We start from the raw sequence: 18,427 nt of genomic DNA, 5'->3' as shown, positions 1-18,427 counted from the left end.
ACGTCTTCATCTGAGGGAGTGCTCCCAATCACCTCATCCTGCACTGCATCAGGAAACCAGTACGACAAACTTTACATTCCTTTTAGCAAACCTTTCGCTGGATTTTTTTTTTAACTCTCCATCCATCTTCAACTGCCTCTGATGCTCTGGACTGTGTTTTGGAAACTATCATGAGTGTTTATTTATAGGTGGTTTTATTGTTGTATTTTAATTTGTCATCACCATAGAGGAAGTTGAGAGGGTTAACTGTTTTTTGATGTTTAAATTTCTATTTCATTTAATATGCCACATTATTATTGATTTACTCTGCTGGTTCAACTAAGGGCTGGGTGTGTTCCTGGGATCTCCACCAAAAAAATAAAAAAAACAAAGTCCCTTTGACAGTGTGAATCTTAGCAGCACCGCAACCACTACAGCTGTTTCCATTAAATCGCCCCAAAATAATTAAATAAATTTTCTCAAATGGGAGAAGTTCATTGTCACATAAAGATTCAAGTAGCCCTTCAATAATTTTACATGATCACAGTTTGTGGAGAGCTCTTCATACAACTTCTGCCAAAATCTATAAAACCAAATTTCATTTTGTTGGACTTGCAAAACCAAATTGATTAAATTTCAAACAGCAGTTTCACATAATGTGACTTTGTCAAAACAGGAGAGACTTGAATATTGTCTGGGATTGAAGTCTGTCTTAATATCCAAAATATATTGGAGATATATATATATTATATATATATATTGTGGCAGGCGGCCGGAGATGCTAGATGGCCATCCCTCTGGGCTAGAGAGGTGCCTCATGTTCCTGCAGGGCTCCACGGGAGTTGGAGTTGGGTGCAGCCCTGGTTGGGTCCCGCAGGCACCACCAGTGGGCGCTGCAGCTGGGACTCCTGAGCCCCTATTTGCAACGTATTCACCACACCCGGAGGTGCAAGATTGCCGTGTTTCCGGGTGAACTATAAAAGGGGCCAGCAGCCACCACTCCAGGAGCCAGAATCAGGAGGAGGAGGATAAAGCTTGAGGAGGAGTGGTGGTTGAAGAAAGAGTGATTAATTTGTGTGTGTTCTTGGGACTGTGTTGTGTCTGTGGGTACGGGAAGGGGTAGCCCACAGATGAAGAAAAATAAAAAGTCTTTGTATTTTACACGTGCCTCAGTGTGAATCTGTGTCGGGTCAGGCGCAATATAGCGCCTTTTTCACAATATATATATATATATATATATATATGTATATTTTCAATATATATATTGAAATCATCCAGAAGGACTCTTTCATTGTACACAATACACAAAACTCTTTTCTAAGTGTCAGATTCTCTAAAGTATCTCCCTTATTGTACACTATTACCTGTTAAGGTGCTTCATATCTATGAGACGTTACAAAATTTGGGACTATGTTTTGTGACAGATTATGATTAAGAGTTATTCCTTTTACTTTCATATTGTTTTTTCTTAGGGCTGTTCTGTATGCATAGGTTTTAAGACTTTCCAATTCAAATTCAACAAAGATAGTCACCGATAGAGGGAACACATTCCTCTGGTTTAGATGTAAATATAACAGAATCATTGTTGTGTATAAGACATGGGTGCCTAATTGGTCTAGCAATTAATACAGTTCTAATCACTCTTAAGCTGTTTTGAAGGTTGCTACAATAACATGCACAGCCTGTGGATTCATATACCTTCCCATGATGTACCTCCACTGAATCTGGCCAGTTTCATCTCTGATAAAGTTTTTTGGTAAGGCTGTGTTGAGTTGTAGCAGCTTCTGTCCAAATTTACCCCAAAGAAAATTCAAAATAATTTGGAAATTTAGCTCTTCGCAAGGTTTACAGTTATATTACTTTCATCTAGGCAAATACCCATGACTTGAAAATAATCAGCTATAAATTGTCACATAGTGGCTTCATCACAGTATAAGGCTGGAATCCTGAAATCTCTTGCTTACCATTCAAATGATTTGAATATAATCAGGAAACAGAGCTGTGGTCTTTTCTTTAAAGTCCCAGATTTCATGTATTTTTAAAACTTCCTCAAAGCTTTCCTATGTCAGTGCTACACCATTTAGTTAGGTTTAATTTTATTTGCAAAGGGATACAGAATAGTGAAATCAAAATAATGAATTTGTTGTCAGCACTGGCTTTATGATAATATTTGTCTGGTCACTGAAAAGAGAGGACCCATGGTTTAATGTGCTTGGGAAAATTAAAACACTACAAGAATTCCTAAACCTTGCTGTAATTTTTTCTTTAAATGTGTGCAAATATGTACCCACATACCCTCATAGACATTTAAGTTTACTTTCAGAATGTCTGCTTTTCTCTTATTTTTGGCACATGTTTCCACACACTACTCCTATAACACATGGGAATCCATGATAGAAACATCCTGTGAATTTAAAGGGCTATAGGAACCTGTGCAATTTTTATGAACCCATCCAGAAAAAAAACAACTGACTTTATGTTCACACTATTTAATGCATGCTAAATATACAGGTGGCTGGTCATAAAATTAGAATATCATGACAAAGTTGATTTATTTCAGTAATTCCATTCAAAAAGTGAAACTTGTGATATTAGATTCATTCATTACACACAGACTGATGTATTTCAAATGTTTACTGTACAAGCAATAGGGATAACCGCAACCCTGAAGGGGATTGTGAAACAAAACCCATTTCAAAAATGTGGGGGAGATTCAAAAAGAGGTGGACTGCAGCAGAGTCAGTGCTTCAAGAACCACCACGCACAGACATGGGTTTCAACTGTCACATTCCTTGTGTCAAGCCACTCTTGAACAAGAGACAGCATCAGAAGCGTCTCGCCTGGGCTAAAGACAAAAAGGACTGGACTGCTGCTGAGTGGTCCAAAGTTATGGTTCTCTGATGAAAGTAAATTTTTGCATTTCCTTTGGAAATCAAAGGTCCCAGAGTCTGGAGGAAGAGAGGAGAGGCACAGAATCAACGTTGCGTGAGGTCCAGTGTAAAGTTTCCGACAGTCAATGATGGTTTGGGGTGCCATGTCATCTGGCTGGTGATGGTCCATTGTGTTTCTGAGGTCCAAGGTCAATGCAGCCGTCTATCAGGAAGTTTTAGAGCACTTCATGCTTCCTGCTGCTGACGAACTTTATGGGATGCAGATTTCATTTTCCAACAGGACCTGGCACCTGCACACAGTGCCAAAGCTACCAGTACCTGGTTTAAGGACTATGGTATCCCTGTTCTTGATTGGCCAGCAAACTCGCCTGACCTTAACCCCATAGAAAATCTATGGGGTATTGTGAAGAGAAAGAGGCAATACGCCAGACCCAACAATTCAGAAGAGCTGAAGGCCACTATCAGAGCAACATGGGCTCTCATAACACCTGAGCAGTGCCACAGACTGATCGACTCCATGCCACGCCGCATTGCTGTAGTAATCCAGGCCAAAGGGGCCCCAACTAAATATTGAGTGCTGTACATGCTCATCACTTTTCAGGTTCATACCTTTCAGTTGGCCAACATTTTCTAAAAATCCTTTTTTTTGCATTGGTCTTAATTGATATTCTAATTTTCCGAGATACTGAAGTTTGGGGACTTTCATTAGTTGTCAGTCATAATCATCAACATTAAAAGTAAATAAACATTTGAAATACATCAGTCTGTGTGTAATGAATGAATCTAATATACAAGTTTCACTTTTTGAATTACAGAAATAAATCAACTTTGTCATGATATTCTAATTTTATGACCTGCACCTGTATATGTTTTTGTTCTCCATTATGAGCATAAGTCATTGAATAAAAGCACTACAAAAGATTTCTGTGTACTGTTGTTAATTATCAGTAGATGAATAAATGTGGACCTCAGTGGCATTCAGTTTTGCTTGAACATAGCATTGCATAGGGTAATCAAGGGTAATACATTGAAGTAGGATCAATATTGGCAATGGGGCGGCACGGGTGGCGCAGTGGGTAGGCGCGTGCTGCCTCGCACTTAGGAGACCTGGGGTTCGCTTCCCGGGTCCTCCCTGCGTGGAGTTTGCATGTTTCTCCCCGTGTCTGCGTGGGTTTCCTCCGGCCGCCTCCGGTTTCCTCCCACAGTCCAAAGACATTGCAGTAGGTGGATTGGTGATTCTAAATTGGCCCTAGTGTGTGCTTGGTGTTTGTGTGTGTCCTGCGGTGGATTGGCACCCTGCCCAGGATTGGTTCCCTGCCTTCTGCCCGTGTGTTGGCTGGGATTGGATTCAGCAGGACCCCTGTGACCCTGTGATTCAGCGGGTTGGATAATGGGATGGGATGGATGGTTCTCAGAATTTCAACATCAGTTTTATTGTATCATTTCTTCACAAAATTAAAAATAAACCTGTTCAATACTGTTTTACCAATCTAAGAATTCCTCTCTCTCCTTACTCATCATTTGTTGAAGGCCGTAATAGTGTGGCTGGCTTGAGTTAAGCTGTCACACAATTCTGATTCGATTGCATCTATTAAGAAAAATTACAGAAAATAACTTTTTCTGGATATGAAATGCATAAGGTTGTAGGTACAGCAGAAAGTTTTAACAGTAAAAATGTAATAAGTCTATGAATTGCAATTTGCAATCTTTATCTGTAAAGCACATAAGCTTATTATGCTATTATGCTTGGATTGATACATTCTTGTTAATTATATTTAGTTAGAAAATAGCCATCATAACATTTAGAAACTGTGAGTGATGAATGTATAACCCTTATACTTGGTATACAGTATTCCAGAAAGAAGCGTGCTATGCAGTCTTCACTAGCCCAAGACCAAGATTTCCATCCAAATGTATTCACTAAATGTAATTTCGTACCTGCTGACTAGTTTCTTGATGGCTTTTAAAATCATAGAAATTTAGGGTTTTCATGAATTTCCTCAGGGTTCAGATTCTATATAACAATACTGGTGCATTGTGGGCACATTTTTAAAGCTTCCATTTGTTTTTTTTAGAGAACATTATGCCATGCTGGGTAAGGCAGATCTGAGAGCAGCAATAGTGATTTGCAACCAGAGTTATTTTACCATTTACTTGCATGGGTCTGCAATCCCTTGAAAGGCAACATTGCAAAAAAACTGATACTTGTACGAGTGTGGCAGAATGGTACAGTATATAACAGTGTTCATACACATACTTGGTTCCAAGAGCTTTAAATTATGAGATCCTTTTAATAATGATCATTATGTAGAAACTGGAAGTAGGGTTTCGAACTTCAAAAATGTATCATTCTTGGGGCATCTATACCATGTACCCTTTTAATATCCAATAATGCATTGAATTTATGAATATCTGCAAAAGAAACATATTGATGTTCATATACATGAGGAGCAGCTGTTTTGTTCATGTAAAGATAACAGTCATGATAGCCATCTCTAAAATATAGATCCATTAACGCCAAAAGACAAAACACAGACTATTCTGTGGATTATACCATACAACAAATGTTTAATTTTCTTATGAACAATTTCATTATTTAAAAGGCTGGTACACGGTTAGAGTTTTTTCCCATGCCTCCCTGAGGGTTGGCATACAATTCAAACCACAAGAGTTAGGAAGGCAATGGCCAAAATATCCAGAAATGCTTCTACCTGCTGTAGAAATCATCCATATTTAAAGTGTGGGCTCCGTGGCTTGTTCTTTACTGGAGGTGGCGCTTGCTTAAAGCTTTACCAACCTCCATCTTAGGCATTGCTTAAATCACTTTTTGTGATGCGTTGAAATGCCTCAAGCTTCCTGGATGAGATCCCTGGTTCTTTACTGATCTACCTTGATGAGACCCTTTGTCCTGATGCAGAAAACAATTGTTTGCTTGAGAAGCCGATAAAGAAAATCTTCATGGACTTCACTATGAAAAAAACATTTAACTTGGAATGTTTCTGTGTATACTTTCTTCAAAGCTTTGTGTTAATGCTACTTACAAAAATGAGAGGAGGAGGTTAGAAGCATGCGCTGATACAGCACAGTGTCGAAACTGTTTAGGTCCTTTAGGATCTTTGTTAGTATGACCTGGGGGTTTCATGTATAATGTCATGCGTAGAATTCACACTAAAACATAGCGTACGAACAAAACTGTAAATGTGCATGGGCACAAAAAAATTCAGTTGCATAAAACTGTGCATATTTACCCTTTATAAATCCCAATGGACATGAATTATAATGCACATGCCTTCAGCCCCACCCCAACTCCTCCCAGAAATTTACCTATTTGAATATGCAAATCAATAAAAATAGCCACTTCTATTCTGTGTTTTTGTTATAAGACAATGGCAAACGCATGTGTAAAAAAGAAGAATTTTAAGTAAATGCAAAATTTAGGTCCTGTTCATTGAAGTATAGGCGAGGAAATACCACTATTTGGTGGCTTTAATCTTGAAATTTCCACTTTAATCTTGTAGTTTATTTGTCATTAAAGTAGAGCGTCATGAACTTCATTTTAAAATTGATGTTTAATTTATTAGTGTTTCTCAAACACCATTGTAAGTAACAGTAGTACATGTGGACGCTGAAGTCAGAAAAACAACGGGAGTCAAAAAACACCAATTTAAAATAAAAAGTAATTTATTTATTCTTGGTGGAGAAAAGGCAGGCTGCAGACCCTATCACGTTCCAAAGCTCCAAACTGCCAGCCTGTCAGCAGGAAAGAGAGACTTCCTTAAATACTCAGGTCTGTTAAGAAGAAAAAGAAAAAACGTGGCAGTTCATTTTGAGGTCATACATAGATCGTTTTAGCTTGCGGTCACACCCTGAATTGCAGCATGCAGAAGCACACAGTGCTTTTTACACATAAAAGTGGTCAGTATTTTCACAATTTTAAGAAATACACTTCTGCTAACTTACATGTACATAAGACCAGTTACAGCAAGTTTGTTTTAGGGTGTATGCAACTCAGCGGTTTTAGACAATGCTTACTTCCTTATACTTGTACTCTTGCACGCACCATTGCTCATAAAATATCAATGGTTACATTAAGGTTAGTTCAGTACATTACATTAGCTATAATAAATTATATCTTATAGCTTTAGTATCTGCATTAGATTACATTTGTTCAATTAGCTTTAGCACATTATTATTTAATACATAAATGTCACACTTCTTATAGTTCTATTAGCATCATACTTTTATTATTTGGAAAGACTGACGCACCTTAATTCATAAATATTCTTTCTCATACATTAAATGCTTCGCATTCTAAGTGTTCCATGACCTAGTAGGTAATCCGCCGACAGGAGTGTACAAGGCAGTGATCGCCACACAGGAATACACTACATTCATTATATTACAACTCTCTAAACATTTTAGAATACTAAGATGTATACTCAATATCATTTTCATAATGAAATGCACTAAAGCATGTATAAAACATGCAGGGGAATGTTGGCACAGCAGTAGCGATGAGCTGGCACCCCCATCCAGGGATTGTTCCTGCCTCGTGCATGGTGTTTTGCTGGGATAGCTCAACCCTGGATGGACTAATTTATTGCAGGCAGTACTGTCTCTGTCAAAGCTATCAACCCCCAACCAACTCATGTCCTTCCATTTTCTTTCTCCATGTAACCAATTGCCACAAAATAAACATCTGTAATAAATGTTAAAACCAGCTGTAAGCTAAGAATGCCGATTCTTCAAAACTTTTAGAGACCATTGAAAAATCTTCGTCATACATATTTAATTATTCCACCCATCCATTCATCCAGTGTCCCAGCAAGCATCGAGCACAAGGCAAGAACAATCCCTGGCTAGGATGGCCAGGCTCATTGTAGGGTGAATATGAGTACACATAGTGTGTCCAATTTAGCATCACCAAATTCCCTAACCTGAGTGAGTTTGGAAGCAAACCGAAGCACACAAAGGAAACCCACCAGGAAAACATACACACTCCAGGGCAGGGGACACCCGTAACATGACCCATTTACTGCAAGGCAAGCAGCGCGTTCTGTCATGCCACCATGCCCCTAACATGTTTAATTATTAACAGTAGTATATTATTCAACAGTTAACTACTCACATGGTGTATTTTGTACACCAATCTCAGTTAATTTTGTCCAACATCCTTTTACTGTGAACCTACAGGCAGCATCCACCATCTATCCTCAGTTTGAGTCACTACAAGTACAGTTTAGCAGTGGTTTCCCTCCAGTATGCCCCAGCCGGTTTTATAAAGTGACATGCACAGTCGCAAGTTCCGATATGATGCATTAGTACACAGTGTGCGTACTTATGTATGTATGACAATGATGAGATGTTCTTCTTCCAATGACAACTGAAGTGATATGTAATACATGTGCAAATCCTGCAGTGGATTGAAAGTGTGACCGGGTGACGAATGAGCACTGGAGAAGTGAATCAGGTTTATTTTAGAGATAGTCTAGTCTGTATCATACAATTCAGTAATATAGTATTAAATTAGATTAAATACATGTACAATTTCAAATTACTGCAATATTTTATATTACATCCTCACAATTGTGCATATAAATAGCCATTTTAACACTGGAGCATAAAGTATACCGCGCAACTACTTATGAGATGAGAAAATGGTGAGAGTAGTTAAGGGGATAAATAATGTTACTTTATCTGTAAAAAGTAATATTCATACTTTAACGATTTTATCATAACAATGATATCAAGTATACATCCTAGTATTCTAACAGCACACAGCTGGTATTCTAACAGCAAGATATTGATCAGATATACAAAATATTATTTTAGCATATTATTATATGATAAGATATCCAAGCTCTTGGATATCTAAATGACTTAGAAACCAGTCCTCCATCATGGTACAAGTAATCAATATGATCTGTAAATTACATGCTGTTTTCTAATTATTTCATTGTGCAATGTATTCTAACAAAGTTAAAGCAATCATAGTTGGAATAGTTCGGCCATTTTCTGCACCATAATATTGTTACAGATTGATTTCAATCAAGTGCCTTAAAGTTGTAAATGATTCATTAATTTCAGTGTATTTGATAAAGCGTGTGTCATGGATGTAAATTTAAAAAAATAAATGAGACCTCACAGAAACAGTAGCTCTGCTTTAATTCTGGGTGCCTCTTATTTGCAAAACCGAGCATACTCGTGCTCTGAGGCTGCTGTGAAAATGTTCATGGCTTTACACCGAGTTTAGTTTTTATACCTCTCCAAGTGAGCGTGGAAATGGGTGAACAGCATTTTTGTGAGTTTGTGCCGTTAATGGGGCCCCTGGGGCTTTATTCAAGCTGTGCTAACATTTGGACAAGTGTACAGATAAAGGCTGAGAAATTAATTGCCAGGCTTTGGAGCTTTAGTCTTTCAAAGCTATCCTTTACGTAGTTTTTTTTTTTAATTTTATTTTATTTTTGGAGGTAGCTGATATTATTATTCCTGTGCTGATAATTGTACTTTTTAAAAGGACTCTTTTATTTTCAAAAGTCTTTTATGTTCAAAGATGTTCAGAAATGCTTATGCGCTTTTTCAAAGCTGTTCAAAGTTGTACGTGTGATTTGACACAGCGCAGTATCTTTTTCATTTTAAAAACATTTGAAGTTACATGTTTGTGGGATATCCATTTTTGTGCTTGACATGTATGGTGGTGTTTTTACAAGGCTGTTCAAAGTTGCATGTGTGCTTTAACCCTTTAGCCGGTTTCGAGCGGATATGTTTTATTTTTCAAAGCTGCTCATAGGCGTCTTTTGTGCATGAGATGGGGTTTGACTTTTTCACTTTAAAGATGTGTTTAGTTTATTGACTATATTTGATCTTGTGAAACATTCAGTGGTGGTCGTACTACTTTTGACAAAACCTTTGAATCACCACTGTTTTAACAAATATCTAAACTTTTCTTCACAGCCCAGCTTAAAGCATTCTACTATCACTTAGCACCACCAGGGACAAGGTAAGATTTTTATTTGCCTAATTCTTTGCTAATGTTCCTACCAGCATGTTAGCATTTAATTTTTGCTAATAGTCGTTCTCAGGTGTATATATAGAATGTGTTATATTGCTAATGTTCTTTTAGCAGGTTTAGCATGTTGACAAAGAAACATTTTTTTTTTTTAAATTTCTATTTTGATCTGTGTTTTTTTTCTATATTTACTCTACTGTTTTAAAATGGCTGAAGACACATGATAATAGAATATGAGATGGGAAAAGATATAAGGTAAGTGGAAGTGGGCTTGCATGTCGTATCTGACTAGAACCCAGAAGACGGGCATGTTTAAATTGTAAATTATTTTCATATTAATTGCCAAAATCTGTGACCATACAGTATATAGATAATGGATCCATCATTCATTTTTTTGACATTAGCACTTTTGTGTAACAACTTTCCTTCCCTTACACAAACCTTCCATTTAATGTATTGTGCCGCAAAACATATCCCTAACTGTTGCCTCTTTGATATATGGATGTACAGGTCATAAATCATGTCCTAATTTCACTACCTTTGAAAAGTCTAAATTGAAAATTTTCTCTCCTATTCTATTTTCCTCCAGTGTTGATGTATGAAATTAAAGCCATTTCTTGGAGTTACCATTTTAAAGATTACATAATGAAACATTTTTTGTTTTTTTTCTTTTCTTAAAGTGATAATCATTCGATACTCTTACAGTAACTGTCTTTCAGTATATGAATTAGAAGTCATATTTATTTTTAACTTTCTTTTCCAGTCAGGGTTTACTATAGTTCAGTTATTATTGGTCTTATTGATGTAGGTTATTGTAATGTTGAAGACTAGTTTCTGACTTCCACAAGTGAGTAATAATAAAAGAAGATTTCCTCTTACCACTATTTCTAATTTTGGCCAAGTTTCTATATGGTATAGATAGAAGTATCAAGCATGGCTAAGTTAATGACATCACCTTATTGTGATCAAATAAATAATCACAATCTTAGGGAATATCATTACCATGTGTGAAAAATCAGCAATGCACTGTCAATTGTGGTTGAAACAACCTATCCACTCTTATACTAGAACATAAACAAAGAGCAACCTAATCATGTTTGTAAAGTGACATTCCTTTCAGAAATTGTGGTTTGGAATTATTTATTTTCTCATTTCTTTTTTCTCTTTTTTTAGCATATAAATTCCTTTGCCACTATAATCCAAACATCTTGCTTTAGTCAAAGGGAATGATATAAAAATTAAAATAAACTGCTGATTATTAATTTTGACAAACTTCTATAAGGGAACACAGAAAAACAATAAGGAAGAAAGGATATAAGCACACATTACTTCTTTGGAAGATATTAATGTCTATCATTATGACACACAAAAAATAACATCTGTAGGTCTCTCGCAATTTTTGTATTTACTACACTCCTATGAAACAAATAATTATATGTCAGGAAAAAAATGGAAATGAGGATTGTAGCAAATAAAGAGGATTAAATATGGTTAAAAATAAAAACTGAGAATTTTGTCCACCTGTATTATGTATTAAGTCCCACAAGAGCTTTTTTCATTGCATTTTCAGTTCAATTAATTTTATTTTTATATATTACTCTACCACAGAGTACAGTCACAGAGTGCAGGGACAAGTTCTCAAGTAAAATGCAAGTATACATTTTACAATTACTGAATACAGGAAATAGTAAAAATAATGGCAAAAATTTTGTTTAAATACACTGAAAAACAAGAGTACTTTGAAACTGGATAAAATAAATGGAAGCCATGAATTAATTGTTGAGCTAGGGCCAGTTGACATAGCATGTCCAGGTGACCTGTGCAAATGTTTTGCAGTATGATCAGTTCTTGTTAGGGGAATCCGAGGGGTACTCATGCTATCCAATTGCTTTGGTGAAATTTGGGAAACACTGCTATAGATTATTGTAACATGCAACTTTTAGCCTTATTTGTTTTGATTATTAGCCCAATGGGGCGGCACGGTGGCGCGAGTGGGTAGCGCTGCTGCCTCACAGTTGGGAGACCTGGGGACCCGGGTTCACTTCCCGGGCCCTCCCTGCGTGGAGTTTGCATGTTCTCCCCGGTGTCTTGCGTGGTGTTTCCTCCGGGCACTCCGGTTTCCTGCCCACAACCCAAAGACATGCTGTTTAGGTGGATGGGTGATTCTAATTGGCCTTGGTGTGTTGGGGTGTGTTTGTGTGTGTTCCTGCGGTGGGGTTGGCACCCTGCCCGGGATTGGTTCCTGCCTTGTGCCCTGTGTTTGGCTGGGATTGGCTCCAGCAGACCCCCGTGACCCTGTGTTTTGGATTCAGTGGGTTGGAAAATGGATGGATGGATATTAGCCCAATGCATTATTTACACCCCACAATTTCTGCTTTGTGTATTTGGCAATGCTTTCATTGATGCTTGACCACTGTCATACCAGGGACTGAGATGAAGGGACAACTATAAGGTAGAAAGAGTTCCTTATGCTGTTTTTGGCTATTTTTTTATTTCTGCTATTCTGATCTGATCAACCACTAAGGGGCTCTGGAAGATTTTCTATCTCTGTAATGCTCATGATTTGTTTTGTTTTTGCTACTTTTCAATCACACAGAGCAAAACATGAGTAGCTGAGTGTTTAAGTCATTGGCTTACCTGTAGTTTAAAGACAAAGGAGCAAGAGTCATCAGAGAAGTTTGTGAATAAAGAACACCAGCACTAATAGCTAATACTAATAGCCTTTCATATTTATTTGATTTCTTATAAAAATACATCTGCCTCAGAAATGTTTTTTAAAATTAAATCTCTAAAATGTCGAAACTTTTGAGAGTTCAGGATGGATGCTTTACCAGTCCACCTCAGAAGGTATGTCACTGTCTAGCACAAAGCAGAACTGAAGGTACACACTACCCTCAATGTCAAACACCTGCTACCTATTTAGCTGGACAGTGTCACTGTGGTGGTAGAAATATTACCAATGACCTCAACTGAGGAAACTCCAAACCCATGAACAGAAATTGAGGAATCATTGTGGCTGTGATTAGGGAACCTACTGCAGTGTATTGCTTTCCTGCTGTACATAGAGAATATTTGACCATGTGGTTAGAGAGGTTAGAGTGGACCCAAATTGAGATTATTCAAATTGGAACAATTACCAAAAGTAGTCTGGCAATTTTATAACTTTAAAAGTTTATGCCCTAAAGCTTAGTTTCTAAACTGATGATACTATTTTCTTAAATATTCTATATGTGTCCTATGGGTAATTCTGGTAAGACAAAGACTGGTAAGATTGGTAAGACTGTCAGAAAATTAAAATGGGGCTCAGATTTTGCTGTAAGAGGGAAGACCATGGGGTTTATGTGACACTGGAGTCTCTTTTTTGGAACAGTCTTGTTGGTAGGGAGTCCGTGTTGATCAGTCTGTGATGCCTTTGCCAAAAAGGTTTGCTGGTCGATCTCTTTTTTCATTTCCCATGTGTTGGAGTGTACAGTGCAAAACTGTTGCATGGTTCCATTGGGTTTCTTCTTAAATAATGACCAATGAATCTTAGTTGACGCTTTCTATATGGTGTCAATGAGTGGTTCTTGCTGACTTGCCTGAAAATGTATGTTTTGCACATGGGCTACAGCCTTGATGTGAAGCTTGTAGCGATAGTATTTGATGGCAAATTGATTGATTTATTGCCGTTGTTGTTACTTGATAATCCAGCTCTCACATCTGTATAACAGTATTGACAAACATAATGCTCTAAAGATATGGGTTTTAGTTTGAATGGTATAGGGGGTGAGTTCCATATGTTCTTCAATTTCCAGAAGGCTCCCCATGCTTATGCTTTTCTAATTTAAATGTCTGTTTCTGTTGATCTGACCATAGCTTCCAAGTATTTGAAGTTATCTACTCATCTGATTTCCGGTTCCTAGTTTGATGTTTCTACTTCAAGAATCCTGGTTGGTCAAGGCTTCTGTTTTTTGATGTGTTAATTTGGAGGACCGTCCCTCATTGTGTGCTGTGCTGTGCTGTTATGTTCAACTGTCTTTCTGCTTTAGTGACAGCTCCTTTGAAAAGAACTATGTTGTCTGGAAAAAAATCCTGATTGTTTAAGTTCTTTGCTTTGTGATGAGATCATTGAAGTGGATATGCTATAAAGCCATTTATGCCTTCTTCAGCCTGTTGTCTAATTTTTTTTTTTTTTTTTTTTTTTTTTGTTCTTTGTTTCGCCTTATACAATTTCTTGTATTAGGATTGCATTGTTCATGACATAATCTATGATGATGATAAATAAGAATGGCTCCTTAGAATTCTCCTTGTAGTACACCAGTTGTCACCTCAGATTCGGGGATGTGTTTCCATCTACAAGTATTCTACTTTTTAGAGGTGGTGTATAGAACCCTGATTGCAGTCCACTATCTGTTTTCACATTCCATAGTGTCTTAGGATGGCAACCATTTTCTGTATATTTATGGAGTGGAACACCTTCTTGAAGTCGATGAATATTGCAAATAGTGGTAGTTGTTGTTCTCTTGCATCTTTAATCATTCTCCTGATAATATGTATTTGTTTGAATCAACTTCTACCATTTCTGAAGTGTGGTTGAAGGTTCGAAACAACAGCAGACAAACACAAATTCAAACAAACAACTTCTTTTATTATATTCTTGATCTTTCTTAGTGAGCAGAGACCCGCTGCAGAATGCTGACAGTTTGTCACTGACAGCATCCACGTCACAGGAGGCCCTCTGCAGTTTTCCAAACCGGCTTTTATTTCCTCTTAAACACGTTCACATAGTTATCTCATTCTTGCACCTTACAAGTAGCCTTTCCTTAGAAGTGGAATAAACTTCTGCTTTTGCTAACTAGGACAGGGTGCGGTCCCTAAAAGCTGATCCACCCTTTATTTATTTCTTTTATTAATCTTATGGCTATTTTTATATATTTAGGCTCTAATGCTTAATATCCTTAACTTTCCTTCATCACAATCTCAATGCATTTCATATAATTAACACAGAGAACTCCTTATACTTGCAAATACAATATACATATACATTTTCTTATATTTTTTATACACTCAAATGCACACAGATAGTAATCACCAAAGGCGTTTTTAGACTTGTTTACCCAAATATTCATTGCACTAAGGCGTAGTCCAAAATCTTCTTCCCCTCCCTTGGACTGGGTTAAAGCCCTCAGCCCAAGATTATTTGTTCAACTTTTATTTAATACATTGATTCAGATTTTTATTATTCCACATTCCCCCTTTTTGAACAAAGAATAGTTCAAACCAAACAATCTTGATCGAGAGTGGACTGAGAACAGGATCTAGATGGGAGAGAAGATTCATGCGTTCTGTGTGGAGGAAATAGGCTTTTGTCATAGAGGCAGAAAAAAACTTTTGGATAAAATGACAGATTAATGGGAATAAGAACAACAGCAAACCAAAAGAATAATAGTTAAAGCAACTAAAAGGGAAACAAAAATGGATTTGAACCATTGGCCCCAAGAGCCAAATGTGGATATAAACCACTCAGCAAGAGGGGTATCAATGCCTGAGTTTTCAGCCAATTGCAGGGAGAGAGCAGTCAGACCAGCTGAGGGCACGGGTGATAGAGCCATCAGGGGCAGTATTATTTGGAATGTACGTGCAGCAAGCATCTCCAAACATAGCACACACACCACCTTTTTTCGGCTAGAAGCATATCTAGTGCTAGGCGATTTTTGCCAGGTCATAAGGGAGGTTTTATCTAATTGCTCATGTATTCCTTCAACAGCTTCTTTAGTAAAATTCAGAAAACGCTGTTGGTTGTAATATAAATAATTTATCCAATCCACATTTTTATTGATGGTGATTATGGGAAAAAGAGATTCAAAACCAGCAGCTACTTAATCTCTGGCTTTGAATTTGTTAGGAACACCTCTAGGCACACCTATTGAGTCAATATACACACCTGGACCCATGTAATGAGAAATTTGCAAATGATGTTAAAGGATCTGCGAACACGATGGGGATGGGGAGAGGATGGAGGTTGTTGGCCATTTAAAGGAAGGAGACGAAAGGGCATGACCAATTGTATAAGGGTACAGGTACCAGTCCATTCAGGTGGGAGGATGTCCAGTAATTTAGATCTTCGGCACATCCACCAGACATCAGCATGGGCGGTGACGTGGGAGATAAACCAACTAAAGGAAATGCTATTGGGAAGAGGGATGGAGGCATCAATAGAGACATTATAAGTGAGGGAGCACCAAAGGGGAGGAGGGGAGCCAAGAGCAACGGCATTTTTGTTACGAGAGGCTCGAGTGAAACAGGTTGTAATTGCCAATATAGGGGCGGAACATAGGGGGAGTCATGGGTTGAATTGGGGGAAAAAGGGTATTTAAGGTATTACATTTGGGATCTGTTGGAGAAAGAGCAGTAGTAAATAGGTAAAGCAAGCAGGGAAAGCCAGTGGGGTCCGAGAGGTCAGTTAAGGGAAATGGGGTAGTGGCAAGGTGAGGCCGTGCAGTGGCACATGCATAACAGTCAGATTGATTTACCTGTCGTGCAGAATAGAGGACACACTGCAGCCATCGGTTCTGGTCACCGTATCTGGTTTCTACGGAGAATGTGGAGGAAAGGGTGGTGATATTTAGATAAGTAATTGGTTCTAGGGGTATTTGAATAGGAGGGGGTAGGGGAAACAATGGGAGGGGTATGGGGTAGAGCGAGAGAGGGAGTTGTAAGAGTTGTAGGGAGAGGGGGTTTGGTTACCTGAATCTTAAACTGCCCGAGGGGATTGGTGCCTGAGACGTGAGCTCCTAACACGTATGTACCTGAATCATGCAAAGAAGTATTTTCAGCGTTATTATAAGTGGATTGCAATCATTTCTGAGCATTTGTCATTATTATGACCCTTAATTATAGAAAAACGAGCCTTAAGTCCATAATGTAGGGACTGCCATGGTTCGTGACCCCAATCATGGGTTCCAGTATTAGCAAATACCAATGTCCACAGGTTAAACCAGTCATCGGAGACGTCCACATATCCCCCTCCCAAGTAGCTACCTCCCATTGAATGGCCAACTCCTCTAATCATGGAGGTTGTAACGCAAACATATTTATCAAACCAGACCCATTGGACTTGACGTCCAGAGCCACAATCAACGATGGAGCAAAAATCAACCTGGATTGAGGTGGTGATTCCAAGGGGAAAAGTCAAGGTAACCAGGGTGGACGTTAACGGGAAGGTGAGATAAATCAGTAATAGAGTCAAGAGTGCCATTTCTTGCAATGTGAGGCGTGTATCCAGGCAGGCAGTCCTTCGACCTTAACTGAATGTGGTGTTGATAGCAGCACTTGGAATGGTCCCCTCCAACGAGGCTGATGTCAGTGCTTCCTTCGAGTATCTCTAACCAGGATCCAGGTTTCCAGAGGAATCAGGGAGTCCTTTGATGGAGGACTGGTTCTCCAGGCCTGATTAACCTGCTCGTGGACTTCCTTCAGGGAGGCTCGGAGACCTGTAAGACTGGAGAGAAGATCATTGTCCACAGTATGCAGATTGACATTACCAATGACCATGCCAACAGGCATGGCCGTCCGGTCAGAATTTCGAATGGCGACAGCCCTAATTGTCGGTGTGTGTCCTCCCTCTTAATCCCATCAAGGCCAGGGGTAAAGCATCCGGCCAGGTTAAATTTGTCTGCTCACAGATTTTTGCCAATTTAGATTTTAGGGTGCCATTGCACCTCTCTACAATACCTCCACTTTGGGATGGTACTTGCAGTAATGATGTACATTTATCTGGAGCCAAGTGGTCAATTAATTTATTAACAGAGTTCACAAAATGACTACCATTATCAGTCTGCAATTTTTGTGGTATTCCCGATCTTGGAATGATTTCTTTTATTAAGGCTTTTGCCACAGTTTTGGCATCTGCATGTTTGGAAGGGAAAGCTTCCACCCATCGGGAGAACACATCAACAATTACCAAACAGTAATCAGTACCCTTTTTGATGGTGTCAGTTCAATGAAGTCCATTTGGAGATGTTCGAATGGACCCATTGGGTTAGGTGTGACGGCGGGACTTACCTGGGTACCCTTTCCTACATTAAATTTTTTGACATAATGCACAGCGTCTGCAGAATTACTCTGCATATGTAGAGAAGCCTACAGCTTCCCAATGTCTCTCGACATCTTGAACCATTGCATCCTTTCCAGCGCGGTCCAGGCCATGTGCGACTTTTTGCCATACCTGGAAAAGAAGCCTTTGGGAGGAAAGGTTTTGTTATTTTGCTTATGGGTCCAGACCCCATCAGAGAGGGATCCTTCTTTGAACCATTTTCTCTTTTCTCTGTCCGTGGCTGCGCTCTGTAAAGAGATAATTTGATTATCAGGGTCTTTGTCATCTTTCTGTAAAAATAAAGAGATTGGTGTGTTATTATAAGCAGCCTGTTTAGCAAAGTGATCAGCTAATTCGTTTCCTTTTCTGACAGGGTCCTGTTTCCCAGTATGGGCCTGGCATTTAACTATTGCCAGTTTTGATGGTTTGGTTATGGCTTCTAAGAGGGATTCTACTAATTTTTGGTGTTCGATA

The 18,427-nt window shown here is 38.5% G+C and overlaps 1 protein-coding gene across 1 annotated transcript in view; it reads left to right on the top strand.

Moving 5' to 3' along the window:
- Nucleotides 1-9,839: 9,839 nt before the first annotated feature.
- The window catches only part of LOC114661352 (caM kinase-like vesicle-associated protein), a 700,116-nt gene continuing 691,528 nt past the window's right edge, over nt 9,840-18,427 (top strand). The window contains exon 1 of the mRNA XM_051934313.1: nt 9,840-9,870. The gene's annotated coding sequence lies outside the window, so the exon portion shown is untranslated. The remainder of the gene's footprint in view (nt 9,871-18,427) is intronic.

The sequence above is a fragment of the Erpetoichthys calabaricus genome, chromosome 11, assembly GCF_900747795.2.
Source record: "Erpetoichthys calabaricus chromosome 11, fErpCal1.3, whole genome shotgun sequence".
In the NCBI taxonomy this organism is placed as follows: domain Eukaryota; kingdom Metazoa; phylum Chordata; class Cladistia; order Polypteriformes; family Polypteridae; genus Erpetoichthys; species Erpetoichthys calabaricus.
The sequence above is the reverse complement of the archived record's forward strand: the minus strand, read 5'-3'. Positions and strand labels throughout refer to the sequence as shown.